The 15,105-nt window shown below is 43.5% G+C and overlaps 1 protein-coding gene across 4 annotated transcripts in view; it reads right to left on the bottom strand.

Moving 5' to 3' along the window:
* Positions 1-15,105, bottom strand: part of MED27 (mediator complex subunit 27) — a 217,900-nt gene that overhangs the window by 42,109 nt on the left and 160,686 nt on the right. The window lies entirely within an intron of this gene.

Raw genomic sequence — 15,105 nt, 5'->3', positions numbered from 1 at the left:
AGCAGGCTCGAGAGCTGCAGCAGCAAGGGGGATGAGGGAAACTGGCTGTTGCTTCTTTCTAGGAAAACTGTAAAATTGGATACAGTCAAAAGAAAACAGAGACAGACCAACTCGGAAAGGCTGAAACTCTGGCAGAGCTGGGGCAGAGAAGATAAACTCATGCCACGGAAGAGGGGGCCACCAGGACTGTATCGTGCAGGACAGTAACTGAATCATAAAAAGAAAACAGAGCGATGTGACTTGGAAACCAAGAGGTCAGACTGAGGGACTGTCAAAGCTAAAACTGATGTTCTTCCATGCTGAAGGTCACTCATTTTGCTCTGCAAAACCAAACCAGTTGTGCCTCCAATGATAAAACACAACACAATATAATGTGATACAGGAAAGAAGAAATGGCCCTGGGGGCGGCTGCCACATACGGACTAGACTCCAGATACAAAGTTGTTACAACCCTAAGAGGTGAATTGTATTTTTCCTCTGACAAGGACCCAGCAAAAACGAGGCAGGCAAACTGAATGTAGGGTCTGTTTGCCAACAAGTCAGAAACCAACTTGCCAGCAAGATGGGAGAGCACGGCAGCTACAGTTCTGGGCGCTGGGAGGAAGACAGACCTGCATTTGTGTCTTGGCTCTGCTCCCTCCTGGCTGTGTGACCTTGAGCAAGTCACTTGACCTCTTTAGGCCTCGGTTTTCTTGCCTGTCAACCCTGAAAGGAATGACACCATGCATGTGAAGTGCTCAGCACCGCGTCTGAACCATGGCAAGGGCTGGGTCAGTCAGTGGTGGCCACAGGGTGTATTAGTCCGTTTTCACAGTGCTGAGAAAGACACACTTGACACTGGGCAATGTACAAAAGAAAGAGGTTTATTGGACTTACAGTTCCACATGGCTGGGGAGGCCTCACAATCATGGCAGAAGGCAAGGAGGAGCAAGTCATGTCTTATGTAGATGGCAGCAGGCAAAGAGAGAGCTTGTGCAGAGAAACTCCTGTTTTTAAAACCATCAGATCTTGTGAGACCCACTCACTATCATGAGAACGGCACGGGAAAGACCCGCCCCCATGATTCGATCATCTTCTACCGGGTTCCTCCCACAACACACGGGAATTATGGGAGCTACAAGATGAGATTTGGGTGGGGACACAGTCAAACCATATGACGGGGTTACCCCATTAGTCCCCTCAGCACAGGGATAGGCAGTGTGGGATGAGCGCCAGGGGTTTGGAGCCTGAGACCCAGGTTCAGATACTGCCTCTGCCACGTATAGGGCAGAGTGGCCCTGGGAAAGGCAGCCCACATGCACTTTGACTTTCTTACTTCTAACATGGAGTCCTCTCTAAGGTCTGCACAGCTGATGCTATTGGGCGTCCAGGAGAGCTACTGTTGGGACACTGTACTCAGTGGGCACTCCTTGCATCATGGCAAAATATTATCACTGTTGTCATTATTAATATTTTTGAGACAGGGTCTCACTCTGTTGCCCAGGTTAGAGTGCAGAGGCGTGATCTTAGCTCACTGCAACCTCTACCTCCCGGGCTTAAGTGATCCTCCTGCCTCAGCCTCCCAAGTAGTTGGGACTACAGGCATGTGCCACCAGACACAGCTAATTTTTTTTTTTTTTAGATGGAGTCTCACTCTGTCGCCTAGGCTGGAGTGCAGTGGCGTGATCTCGGCTCACTGCAACCTCTGCCTCCTGGGTTCAAGTGATTCTCCTGCCTCAGCCTCCTGAGTAGCTGGGATTACAGGCGAGCACCACCACACTGGCTAATTTTTGTATTTTTAGTAGAGACGGGAGTTTCACCATGTTGGTCAGGCTGGTCTCAAACTCCTGACCTCGTGATCTGCCTGCCTTGGCCTCCCAAAGTGCTGGGATTACAGGTGTAAGCTGCTGCGCCCAGCCCAGCTAATTTTTTGTAGAGACGGGGTTTCGTCATGTTGTCCAGGCTGGTCTTGGACTCCTGGACTCAAACAATCCATCTGCCTCGGCCTTCCAAAGTGCTGGGATTACAGGCATGAGCCACTGCAGCTGATCTGTTATCATTATTTTTAAAAATTATTAAACACCCTGCCTAATAAGACGTGTTTTATTTTTATATTTTTATTATTTTTTAGAGACAGGGTCTTGCTCCGTTACCCAGGCTGGAGAACAGTGGCATGATCATAGCTCACTGCAGCCTGGAACTTCCGGACTAATTTTTCTTTTTTCTTTCTTTTAAATAGAGATGGGGGGGGGGGAGTGTCTCACTACGTTGCCCAGGCTGGCCTTGAACTCCTGGCCTCAAGCAGTCTTCCTGCCTTGACCGCCCCAAGTGCTGGGATTACATGTGTGAGTCATTCCACCTGGCTAACAAGTTTTTTATGAGGTAGCTTATTCCACTCATGAGTGAACTGGGGTCATTTGCTAAAGAGCCATCAATGTTAACAATTTGGGCAGCACTTCCGATTTTCCTTAGCTCTTCTATATTCTCCTCTCTTCCAAATTCAGAAGTATCCTGGTTGGAGGGGAATTTCAACACAGTGGACTAATCCATTTGCCAAGTGTCATAAAAGGTTTTCATGCCCGGGAAGGGTTATGAAATAGTGTTCTATCTCATACTGTAAATATAAAATTCTTCATAATCTTCCTATCTCACCTCGTCTCCCCTTCAATAATAACAACACAAGTTCCCATAAAATGTAAAGAAACAAAGATAGAATAGAGAATTGTGCTTTCCAATCTTGGTTTCATGCTACCTCTGGGCTTCCCTTGCAGTCTTGGGAAAAATCCCCCCAAACTATCAAAATTAGCTCATTTAATTTATAAAACATATATTCAAATATATAAAATATAGCCCTTCCAGGGAAAGCGAATACAGAATTAATGCCAATGCCTGTATAAAAATAGGGCCTCCAATCCAAAAAGATTCTATGTGAATCAAGTGGGATACAGGTTACCTGACAAAATGGGAAGCTACTGTTTTCTTGAACATACTGAAAATGTCAAGGTGCTCCTAACAGATGTGAAGAGGAATCCTCGACAGCACACGTCCTTTATCTGTACGTGAAACTGAACATGACAGTAATGAAGCCCGCCTCACACTGTGTTCCTGTCTCACTGAAACTACCTGCCATCCAAGGAAGCTGCTGTTTTCTGTGCTGGGTGGAACCAGCTGGTCCAGTAGGCACCCTACACAGTGGCCTGGTAGAGAAGGCTCTGCCTCATATTGGTTAGGCCAATAAAACTGCCCCCTTCCAGGGCCAGGCACGGTGGTTCATACCTGTAATCCCAGCACTTTGGGAGGCCAGGGTGGGAGAATTTCTTGACCCTGGGAGGTTGAGGCTACAGTGAACTGTGATCAAGCCATTGCTCTCCAGCTTGGGTGACAGAGCAAGACCTTGTCAAAAAAAAAAAAAAAAAAGAAAAGAAAAAGAAAAAACCAACCTGCCTCCTTCCAGAATTTGGACTGCAGAACATGGAGAAGAACCTAGAGCTGCCTTGGATTGCAAATTGCTTGTTCTTCAGTTCCTTCTTCCTCCTATCTACCCAACAAATATCTGTTAAATACATATTATGTGCAGGCCAGGCATTAGGCACCCAGAGTGAGAAATGAAATAGACGTTCACAAAGCTAAGAGTCTAGTGAAGGAGATAGGCAACGAAGAAGGGTATAAATACAGAAACAGAAATTACGACGAGTTATGAAAGAAATGAACAAAACGGGGATAGCTTAAAGAGAGATTATTCAGATATCTACATGTGAAAAAATGACATGTAGAACAGATCACTCAATTATTCACTTGCTCATTCATTTACTCAAATACTTACTAAGTACCCACCAGGTGCCAAGCATTGTTCTAAGGACTGGAGACCGAGCAGGGAATGAAACAACATGTGATCTCAGGCTTGTACATCCTTGGATGGGGGAGGGGGTTGTGGGCAGATAACAAACAAAAAATACTTGGTCTGTATGGGGCTATGAAGATAATAAAGCTGGACAAGGGGGTTGGTTCCAGTTTGGTTGAAACCTACTGGGTAAGACAAGGTCATCCATGCCCAGTGCCAGAGCAGAGCGGCACAGGCTGAGAGGGCAGCACCTGCAAACGCCTGGTGTCCTAGGAACAGAAAGGAGGTCAGACAGGTGGGCAAGAGTGTGACTGGCCTTTGACGCTCTGATGAGGAGCTGAGTTTTGTCTGGGTGAAATGGAAAGCAACTGTAGGGCATTCAGCAGAGGAGTGGCATGTCTGGTGTGTGCTTTTAAAGCAACACCTTCCTGCTGCTTTGTGGAGGCATCAAGAGAAGAAATGGAAAGACCAGGAGAGGGAATAATGGTGTTAGTGAAAAGGGGTCCGGATCCAGACCCCAAGAGAGGGTTCTTGGATCTTGCGCAAGAAAGAATTTGAGGCAAATCCATAAAGTGACAGCAAATGTATTAGGAAAGTAAAGGAATAAAAGAATGGCTACTCCATAGACAGGCTGCTCAACTGATTATACTTACAGTTACTTCTTGATTATATGCTAAACAAGGAGCGGATTATTCATGAGTTTTCCAGGAAAAAGGTGGGTATTTCCCAGAACTAAGGGTTCCACTCCTTTTTAGACTATATAGGCTAACTTTCTGACATTGCCAGGGCACTTGTAAACTGTCACGGTGCTGGTGGGACAGGTGCTTTTCAAATGCTAATGCATTATAATGAGCATATGAGTAGTGAGGATGATCAACGGTCACTTTTCCTGCCATCTTGGTTCTGGTGGGTTTTGGCTGACTTCTTTACCACAACCTGTTTCATCAGCCAGGTGTTTGTGACCTCTATCTTGTACTGACCTCCTATCTCATCCTGTGACTAAGAATGCCTAACCTCCTGGGAATACAGCCCAGAAGGTCTCAGCCTCATTTTACCCAGCCTCTATTCAAGATGGAGTTGCTCTAGTTCAAATACCTCTGACAATGGCGGCTTCAACTAGGACGGTGGCAGTAGAGAAGTGAGAAGCCAATGGATTTAGGAACTGATATGATTTGCTGTTGGACTGGATATGAGGAGTGAGAAAAAAGGGGAAACTAAGTAAGGAAATCTGCAGGCTTCTGGTTTGAGCACCAGGTAATGACTTTGCTATTTATTGAGAAGAAGAAGGGAAAAACCTGGAGGGGAAATAGCACTTCCTTTTCACCAAGTTTAGGATACTTCAGAAATATGTAAGCGAAGAGATGTCAAATGGGCAGGCCAGGCACAGCTGAGTCCTGAGCTAGAGACAGTTCAATTTTACGAACAATAATAACAGGCCCTCTTTTTCAAGGTGGCCTGGGTGAATCTCAGATGAGCTGATGCTCATCCTAAACCCACTCCTGTGAACAGCATTAGTTTGGACTCTGAGGGGCTCAAGGGGGCTCTTCCCCAAAAGTGGTGGGTCCCGGACTTAAACTCAGGACTCTCCTCTTGATAAGGCAGATTCAAGTCCAGGTGAAGGTGGTTCCCACACAGACTTGCCACTTGCATTAGAAGGGTACCACAGTGCCCTCTGTGGCAAATTTGGCCCTGTTAAATCTCCGCTGCTTCTGCTGATACCCCGTTAGGCAGCACTTGGCTTTTTAATATTTTGTCTGTAGGATATATGCCAACTTGACCTTGATGAAGAAAATTTTAATACAAATCAATATGTGGACAAGGTCACTTTAAAAATCCAATTAATATGAATGGAAAAATATGTCCCACAGTTCTGTGAGCTGAAAGTGGAACAGCTGCAAGTTAACAACAAAAGAGGCAACCATACAACACTGTTTGGGTTCTTGTGTGTCTGAGAATGCAGCTCTCTGTGTCCTTAGATACATGAGGTAGTTAGAATACTGAAAACTTTTTTATTTTACTTCTATTTAGGGTAGCTTAAAATTAAACTGTAGTTTGTTTGAAGAAAAACATAAGATGTACTGAAAACTGTGAATTCCTATAACCTAATTTTAAATAAATTAAACTCTGGACTTCAACTCACCCAGGAATCCCTAGAGAAATCTAAGGCTTTTACAAGATTTGAATAGCAGCAGTTTGCATTTATGTAGAATTCATTTACAAAACTGTTTGCAATGATCACCATGATAGAAGGGGAAACCGAGGAGCTGGTATTTAAGAGTCTTGTTTATTCCTACAAGCATTATTCAACCAGAGCTCTAGACACTTCCTTCTCAGATTTACCACCTCTACCCCTATATTTCACTCCTGATTAATGAGAAAATTTTATTTTACGCCAAGAATTACAGAAGCACACAATAAATTATAGGAATGTATCATGTATTACTATTATTATTGGATTCTTCCATATTGTTCTATTTTCCTTGTTACATTATATCCCATTTGGAATCTCAGCTTTTCTACCCTTAAACCAGGTTATAAGACAATATAAATGATTAAGCATGTACCTAAAGACAAAACTACCTTGTAACTTCAGGGAACACCAGCAAATTACGTAAAATCAGAATGTGATATTAGGGGTGCCAGTGAAATAACATAAACCTATTTCTCAATTCATTTACGCTTGGATTTTTTTTTTAAAGGGCTACTGAAGGGCCCAGAGCTGAGTGATACAGGAAAGTCCCACACTTTGCAGGGCTTTTTCAGCACCCTAGGGAATCCTCATGGATTTGAAGAGCAGATGTCCTGCTATGCAGGGCTGAAAAGAAAGCTTCCATCTAAACAACACCAGCTAAGGTCACAGACAATTGTGTGAGTGTGTCTGCTCACCTCCACAGATTACACTGCAGCAACAAATTAAAAGGCGCCCAACTCTTTGCAGCCAAAGGACAAGCTGCTGCCTTGCATAATGTCTGCTCTTTCCTCCCTCCTGGACCAGTGTGGAGGATAGTTTTGCATGCTCCTTCGTTCGAAAATAATACAAATCAGCAGACTTCCCATCTATCCCTCCCCATCCCCAGCAACCTCCAGTTACCTCATCTGCCACTAGTATTAATGCTCTTCACACACTCATTATTCTTTAATGATGCCTGTTTGTAAATAGCAAGATGGGATGCAATTAAACCATGAGAGGCTAAATAAACACACATACTAATTAGGATCTTTACAAGAGATTTTTTTTTTCATGTATAGACTGGAATTTACCTTTCATTAATCTAACTTAATTGCAATAGTGCACCAATAAAGAGTCAACACAAATTAAGTGCTCTAAATGATTTCCCCATATTAAGGATGAGCAAGTGATCCTTCCTTTGGGTAACAAGCCATAGTGTGCAGGAGGAGGGGACTAAATGGGAAAACAGTACCACTAAACATTAGGAGAAGGATTTTGGCACTAAGATAGGTATTGACACCATTATCAGAACGCTGGTGCTTCAGATGCCTGAAGTTAATGAGGTCAAGGTCACAGGTTCAAACTGCAGCTTCACCCCTCTTGCGAGTCAACTAGCTTTGCTTGGTTCCATGGTAGCAGACATCACCCCTTACATGTGTCAGCTGTCACTGGTTCCAAGAGAGACCAAATAAGGGTTTGGAACAATGGGTTCAAATCCATTCCCACTCCTAGAATAATAATGGCCAGGAACATTTGCTTCGTGGCAAGGCAGTAGATATTTCTGTATGGAAAGAACATCTGTTATTTGCAGGAAAAGAAAAGTTCTCATGTTTTAACCTTTGATTCTAGAAGGTGTGAAAGATTATACACATTTGGCAACTAACTTGAAGCAAGAATATGATGGTATATCAACATTAGATATAGTCTTTTAGCAAAGACACAGAGTACCTAGCAACGTATTCATTAAACAGGTGCTGACTGAGCCCTGCCTAGATAGCAGGTGCTGTGCACAGTCAGGAATCTAAAAAAATGTCACTCATCCAGAGCACTCTCCATCCTTTACATATTTTACTTTTCCTTCCCTAATCACTGCTGTTAACCATCTATCGCCTTTCTCTCCTGGTCAAACACAGACATGCATGGAGATGCAGTGGCCCCAACTTCCCTCCTGCCCCACAGCTGAGCCAGTGGTACCACTGTCTTAGAACTGGCAAATCTTAAAAAGCCAGGGCCTGAAAAGTCCAGAAAGGCAAGAGGTCTGAGCCAACCACCCCGAGGAACTGAGACTCTCCATTAAACTATATGACCAAGAGACCAATTAGATTCCGGGATTCCTAATTTAAAAAGAAGTATTTGGGAAGCTCTCCTTGACATTTTCCTAAGTCTATTTCATGAAAAGGGGTCTGTGGTCAAGCATGTCCAGGAAACAATATGCTCCTCTTGAAGATTCACAGTGTGTATGAATTAAAGGCTCTGAAAAGGACTGCAGCTAAGGAAAGTGCTTAGCCTTCTTTAACGAGTGAGTGCTTCCTAAACTTACTGCCCACATGAACTTCCTTAAGAATTAGTGTTCCAAGAAACCCACTTTGGGAAACAGTGTTACATTAGTATCAGGTAAAAAAATAACTTGCTATTCAACCAGGCACTGGTAGCCTGGATCCTAGTTTTGCAATTTGATACCACACGTCACTCCACTCACTCCCATGTCACTCCCTGCAGGTAAAAACGTGACAGCAATGCTGCTCCCCACTCCTTTACCCCAGAGTCTGGAACCCACTGAACCTGACTTCACTGTGTAACAGACCAACAGAGGCTCCAAGGATAGGAAATGGCTCCCTGACAGACTGTGGATAAAAATCTATCAACTCGGCTGGGCGTGGTGGCTCACGCCTGTAATCCCAGCACTTTGGGAGGATCACCTGAGGTCAGGAGTTCGAGACCAGCCTCAACACGAAGAAACCCCGTCTCTACTAAAAATACAAAATTAGCCAGGCGTGATGCTGCCTGCCTGTAATTCCAGCCACTTGGAAGACTGAGGCAGGAGAATTGCTTGAACCTGGGAGGCGGAGGCTGTGGTGAGCCGAGATCATGCCATTGCACTCTAGCCTGGGCAACAAGAGTGAAACTCTGTCTCGGGGGGAAAAAAAAATCTATAAACTCTAAGATGTTTAATCGCTCCCAGTTCAAGAACTTTTAAAGATCCACTCTTAAATGCCTTTTTATGGTTACATTATAAGTCTCTGAAAACCCAGTCTTGTAACAGCATCACCAACAGCCCTCACTTAATCACTCTGGTAGATCATATATAAAAACAAAACAGAGCTAAAAAAAATCATTCCATGTTAGCGAGCAGATGTCTAGCCCATTTGCAATTAATACGACCCACTTCCATACAATCAGACTGCTTAAAATTCCTGGAACAAGATGTAAAAGTTAAGATGCAAATGTTCTGATTTTAATGAGAATGAATGGAAACTATAAAATCCTCTCTCCCTTTGAGGGTAGGTACAATCTACATATAAGTCCCAACTGCACACTAAATTTATCAACAAAACAATCATTTGATAAAGGCTGTGTGAAGGAAGAAAATAGAACTGGGAAACTCAGAAGTATTTTCAGAAAGCACTGCCTACCAAAATTACATTTGATCAAAACCATTATTCTTTTAAAAAAAACTTCACTCATTTCAATACATTTCCCCTAGTCACCTACATGCACTAGGAGCTTCCTATATTTCTTTGAATCTCTGTGACCTTTTCATGGATAGCAGCAGAGGTTGATAAAGAAAGACCAGGACTTGGGCGTTTCATGGATCTCACTTCAAATCCCAGCTGTACCACTTAATGTGACCTTGAACAAGTTACTGAACCTTCTGAGTCTCAGTGTTCTCATCTATAAAACAGTGATAACATCTTTGGCTGAGGAGTGAGTGTGAACATCAAATAAATAATCATAAGCATATAGTAAGGGGTGAAATAGAGTCCTGAGCACACAGTAGGCATATTAAGTGGTAGCAGTGATCAGAATAATATTCACAGTGGCAGGGACATACTCTGCTAGGATCAAAAGGCAAATCTCACTGTTGTGAGATGACACTGTAACATGGTGCATTCCTATCATGAATGGTTACTGGGAATTCAGCAAAAGCCAGGTGCTATTGTATATGAGGGATACAACAGCGTTGTACACTGAGGATACAGCAGTGACCAAAACAGTCTCTATCCTCACAGAGCTCTCATTCTAGTGGGGGAGCCTGGAAAAAAGAAACAGAGAACATGGGGAAGAGATGGGTCATGTAGGGGCTTAGAGATCATGGTAAGGACGTCTCTTGGTGCAACGGGAAGCCCGTGGAGTCTCCTGAGCAGAACAGTGACACCGCACAAGTGGCACTCTAGCTGCTGTACAGATTACACGGGTGCAAGGGTGGAGACAGAGAGGCCAGTTGGGAGAATGTGGAGAAAGATGGCAGCCTGAACTGGGTGGCATTGGGGAAAGGTGAGTAAATTCTGGATATGCTTCTCAGGAAGAACCCATGGAATTTACCAATGGATTGATTGTGAAGTATGGGAGAAAGAAGAGGCAAGGACAACTCCAAGAATTCTGGCCTGGGCAACAGGAAGAATCTCAAGCAGCAAGTGTGGAAGTCAAATGGCGACATGAACAGGCAGATGAATCTGAGGCTGAAGTCCAGGGAAAGGCCAAGACTAAGGATGTCAACTTGGGTGCCACCAGCAAATAGAACCATTTAAAGCCATGAGATGCATGAGATTATCTAGGGAGTAAGAGTAGACAGAGAGGGGGCTAGACCAAAAGCTGAGCTCCCAGATACGTCGATGTTTTGGGGAGATGAGTAGTAATCCATAAAGGAGACCAAGAAGGGATAGCCAGTGACAGGGGAGGCAAATCTGAATAAACAGTAGCTAGTATTATGATAGCTTATTCTAAGGCAAAAACTAACAAAATATCTACTCCAAAATTCCATTTGGCAAGCCTCACACATCTTTGTAATTGAAAGAAGTGGACATAGATGGATGCGCAGTGAAATAAGCATGATCAATAATGAGTCACCTTAAAAGCAGACACGAGAACTGCCGCCATGGAATCTTAACTAAAAACGTCACTCAAGGTGGGGAGGGGGAAAGACAAGAATTTTCACTCTAGGTTTGATTGAAGGACCCAGATTATTTACAAAGGATTTTTGAATGGAAACAACGGCACTTTTTAATAATCACAGTGTTTAGGATCAACAGTTGCTGTGGTAATTAAGTGCGTGAACACGGCCTACAACATTTCATGATCTTCAACAAGTGTCTAGTGGAAACCACTGCCCTCCCACTCCCACTCCCACTGCCCACTGGCACAGCTGTGAGCAATGCTATCTGAATTAAACAGGCAATTTTCATGGCAACCCCAAAAACGAAGGCTTCAATTAGCTCCACTTTACAGAGGAGCAAATGACGGCACAGAGACTGACTACTCAAACTCACATGACTAGAAATGGCCAGGCAAGGATTTGAACCCCAAGCTGCCTGGCTCCAGAGCCTGCCCGCTAATTACAATTTGCTTACAAGTCAGGTTAATGATGATGATGATGAGAATGATGACTACTATTCCTGTAACTACATGTAGTACAATTAGTTCAATTAATTTTTATTAAGATCCAATATAATACAATTTATATAATCAATAATACCATAGACCATATTAGTGTAAATGCAGACTAATTTTTTAACTCAATTGCCAACAGAAACGAATTGTGCATGTCATTTTTATTAAAATCGAGCAACTGTTTTATCTCAATGTATAAACACCATGAAAAGATTAACTGGAGAAAAAAATCAACTGTGTAGACTGATATTAGGAAACAAAGTAAAATATCAAGATAAACTGCTTTTAAAATCAGTTGAAGATTTAATATAGCCCTGGAAGGTTTCAATTATTTACATGCTTGGTCTATACAGTGTAAATCCAAGTTAATGAGATTCAATTGCTGTATATAAATTTGAATCAGGACAACCCGATTGTCTACAAGAAAATAGCAGCTTGGGCTTCTGTGTTAATAATTCTTCGAAACGAAGCTTACGGGTCAGGAACAGAAACATCATTTTTGCGGCACATTATTGACTGCAGTGGGTGTGGAGAGAAATGGCTCCATTTGGTAAAATACAAACCCTAAGACAAGTTGCAAGGGATCCACAGTCTATTGATCAATACCATTGTTCTTCTAACAACGAGGCCAACACTAATACTTTATATCGTCTCTTTGTCCTATAGAAACTATGAAGTCCCAAGAGAACCCTTCTTTGTGACGTTCCCTGTATCTAGTACCAAGGGCTCTGGCGTGCTATGTCACAAGGCGGAACACAGCAGACGTTAACAGGGCACTGGCCAGCTCCCAGCACCTCCCTGTTACCCTCTTCCTAAAGGCACTGCGCACAGCAATATATGATACTGTGGGCACCATCAAACGGCATTCTACAGCAAAGCGATCCATGTAAGATCAATCCACGATCCCTCTTTGCACACAGCACACCCCTTCAATACAGGCATAAATGGGATTCTAGGGGCATAAAGGAAGGTGAGGCTATCTCGGCCTGGAAATAAGGGTAGGCATTTGAAAGATGACATTAGAACCCAATCTCAAAGAATGCACAGTCGTTTTGCCAGAAGGGGCAACAGGTGGAGAAGGGGGCCATGGGCAGAAATGTAGGTACAAAGCATAAAAGCACCAGGCATGGCAATCTTGTTCCTAAGGAGCCCCTGGAAACGGGAAGGTATTTTTTGCTTGTCACAGTATAAGTCGGGGAACTACTGGCAGTCAGCAGATTGGACCCAGGAATGCTAAACCTTCTGCAATACACCGGCCAGTTCCACACTGGAACTGAAATTGTTCCATCCCAAATGCCAACAGTGCCTCTACTGAGAAACATTAGAGAATACTGAGGATACCCAGGGAAGGGAGGAGAGAGGGAAGAAGAGGAGAAAGGTCAACTGAGGCCGGGTTATACAGACCATGTACACTAACTATCCTAGAAGGGGGGCTTTATCCTGCCAGCGTCAGGAGCCAGCAGGGTAGTGGACTGGCGTCTCTGGAATCATGAGTCCAGTGTGGAAGATGAGGGGAGGCAGAGTGCTTCGAAGCAGGTAGACCAGGAGACCAATGAGACGGCTGGAGCAAGAGTTCAGACGACAGGAGATGAGAGCAGTGCAGATGGGGCATGGGGCTGGTGTGCAGGGACAAGGCATGCTGACAGCACATCAGGAAGAATGCATGTGGCACTGTGGGTGACAATGGGGATGCCACCTGCAATGTAATCAGTGCTAGATATTACAGTTTGGGGTTATCTTTCACACAGTATTTGATCAATAAGCATTTGTTACAAGAATGAAGACAAGTACTGGAACAGAAAAACGTCAAATTGGAGACAAGTTGCAAGGGATCCAAAGGGTGTAGGATAAGCATAAGACAAGTAGTCTGGCCTGAAAACATCCAACATTTATCACTGACTAAAACTAAATTAGACAACCTTAAAAAAAAAAAAAAAAGTAAAGGTAGTGGTAGTACCATGCATTCACTCAAACCACTTTTCTAAATTTTAAAAAGAGTTTCACCCTGTCTCAAAAAGGCCAGTGCCACCTGTTTCTACCTGGCATTAATTTCACATATTCAAAATATTTTAAAAGTTAAATCCAACAAAATTCCCTTGGAAGTGGAATTGCCTTCTCCAACATTTAAATTCACTATTGTAAATGCCAGTCATTGAAATATACCTGTTAGGGATGGAGGAATATGTTTTCCACCTCTTTGGGACAAATGCAGTTGCAATGTGTGGAAGGAAACCAGAGATCTGAATTATGGGCTTTCAAACGTTATCTTTAGAAATTATGAGCCTGATGATTTGGGCATATTAGCATTTTTGGAAAAGGGGGACAATCTAGATTGCCTAACTAGGCTATTGCTAATGTAGACTAAATATTTTTGTGGAATCTTAGGGAAACTGTCAGTTACCCTTAAGTCCTAAACATACATTCACTGGACAGATACAAGTGCACCACTGCCTCTGGGAATGACTGTGCTGTAGAAATTAACTGAACAGACAATGTATACCTAGTAAGTAGCATTTGTCAAGCAAACACACAACTCCCTGAAATTAGTTCTAAGAAAAAAATATTTATCTCTAAATTTGACTTAGTATGTTTTTGTCACAAAATAAAAACTATGTAACATAAAGTGTTTTCTTTCTGTATGACTTAGCTGTCAGAACATTGAAAAACAGGTTTAATGCCCAAGCATTCTTTTTCAAGCTGCTCCACTCTGGTGCCTGAAAGCATCAACTCCTTCTGGTTTCTTTACATGGCCATTTTCATCAACAATAGGATCTCTCCCACTGCGCTTTAATGTGCAAGCCACCAAAAATTCACCCGGAAATGAAACACACATGTTCCAGCGTACTGAGTATGAAACAAGAGTTCAGAGAACAGAAGCTGGACCTGTAGGTCAGCAGAAAGCCTACGAACAGACTCCGAGCTCTAGCTGAGGTCTACAGCCAGTGTCCTTAACCTGCTTTGGGAATGAGCCTCCCATTCTAATGAAAGTCACAGACCCTCTCCCTCAGAAGAAGGCATAGAAGGACATCCATACATAGAAAACTGCGGGGTTCAGAGGTTTCCTGAAACCCATCCACTACCTCCCGGGAGTTCATGGACCCAAGGTTAAAAGCCCTGAGATAAAGACAATAGCAATTTCAAATGAGTAGGGAGGAGGAGGATAGGGAACTCCCACAAAATGACATTACTAGATTTTAAACAGAATGCCATATTTACACGGAACTTGAAATTGTTTGCCTCCAAAAGATAAATAGCCAAGTACAGTTTTGGCATACATATTTAAGATGGAAGCACAGCACATATTTTGCCTAAGAGATCTCAGAATTGAGTGGGCCCAGAACAATTTCTGAGGCAGTTCTCAGCCTCGGTTGCTGGGTCCTGAGTTCACCTCTGGCTACAGGGAGGCTGGAGACTCTAGGGAGCTGAGGGCCAAGTGGGTGGCACCCTGAGCAAGCAGGCACGACATGCTGCAGGCTGGGGAAGACCTGAACATTTGGCTTCGAGTGACTTTTTTTTTTTAAAGATGAAAGTTTGAGCTCTCAAGTCAGACTGGGATCCCAATAGTCAATCTGTCACTTAGAACTGTAGCTTTGTGGGCTTGAGCCTCTTCAAGCATGTGTTTTCATTTGGAAAATGGGGACAATGACACCCACCTCCTGGGGTCCCAAGCAGGGGTGACTGCGATGGTGTGGGTAAAGAGCTGCGCCGGTGCCCGGCACAGGGAGTG

The sequence above is a fragment of the Macaca fascicularis genome, chromosome 15 (genome assembly GCF_037993035.2).
Source record: "Macaca fascicularis isolate 582-1 chromosome 15, T2T-MFA8v1.1".
Lineage (NCBI taxonomy): Eukaryota > Metazoa > Chordata > Mammalia > Primates > Cercopithecidae > Macaca > Macaca fascicularis.
This window is presented reverse-complemented; position numbering and strand designations above follow the sequence as displayed.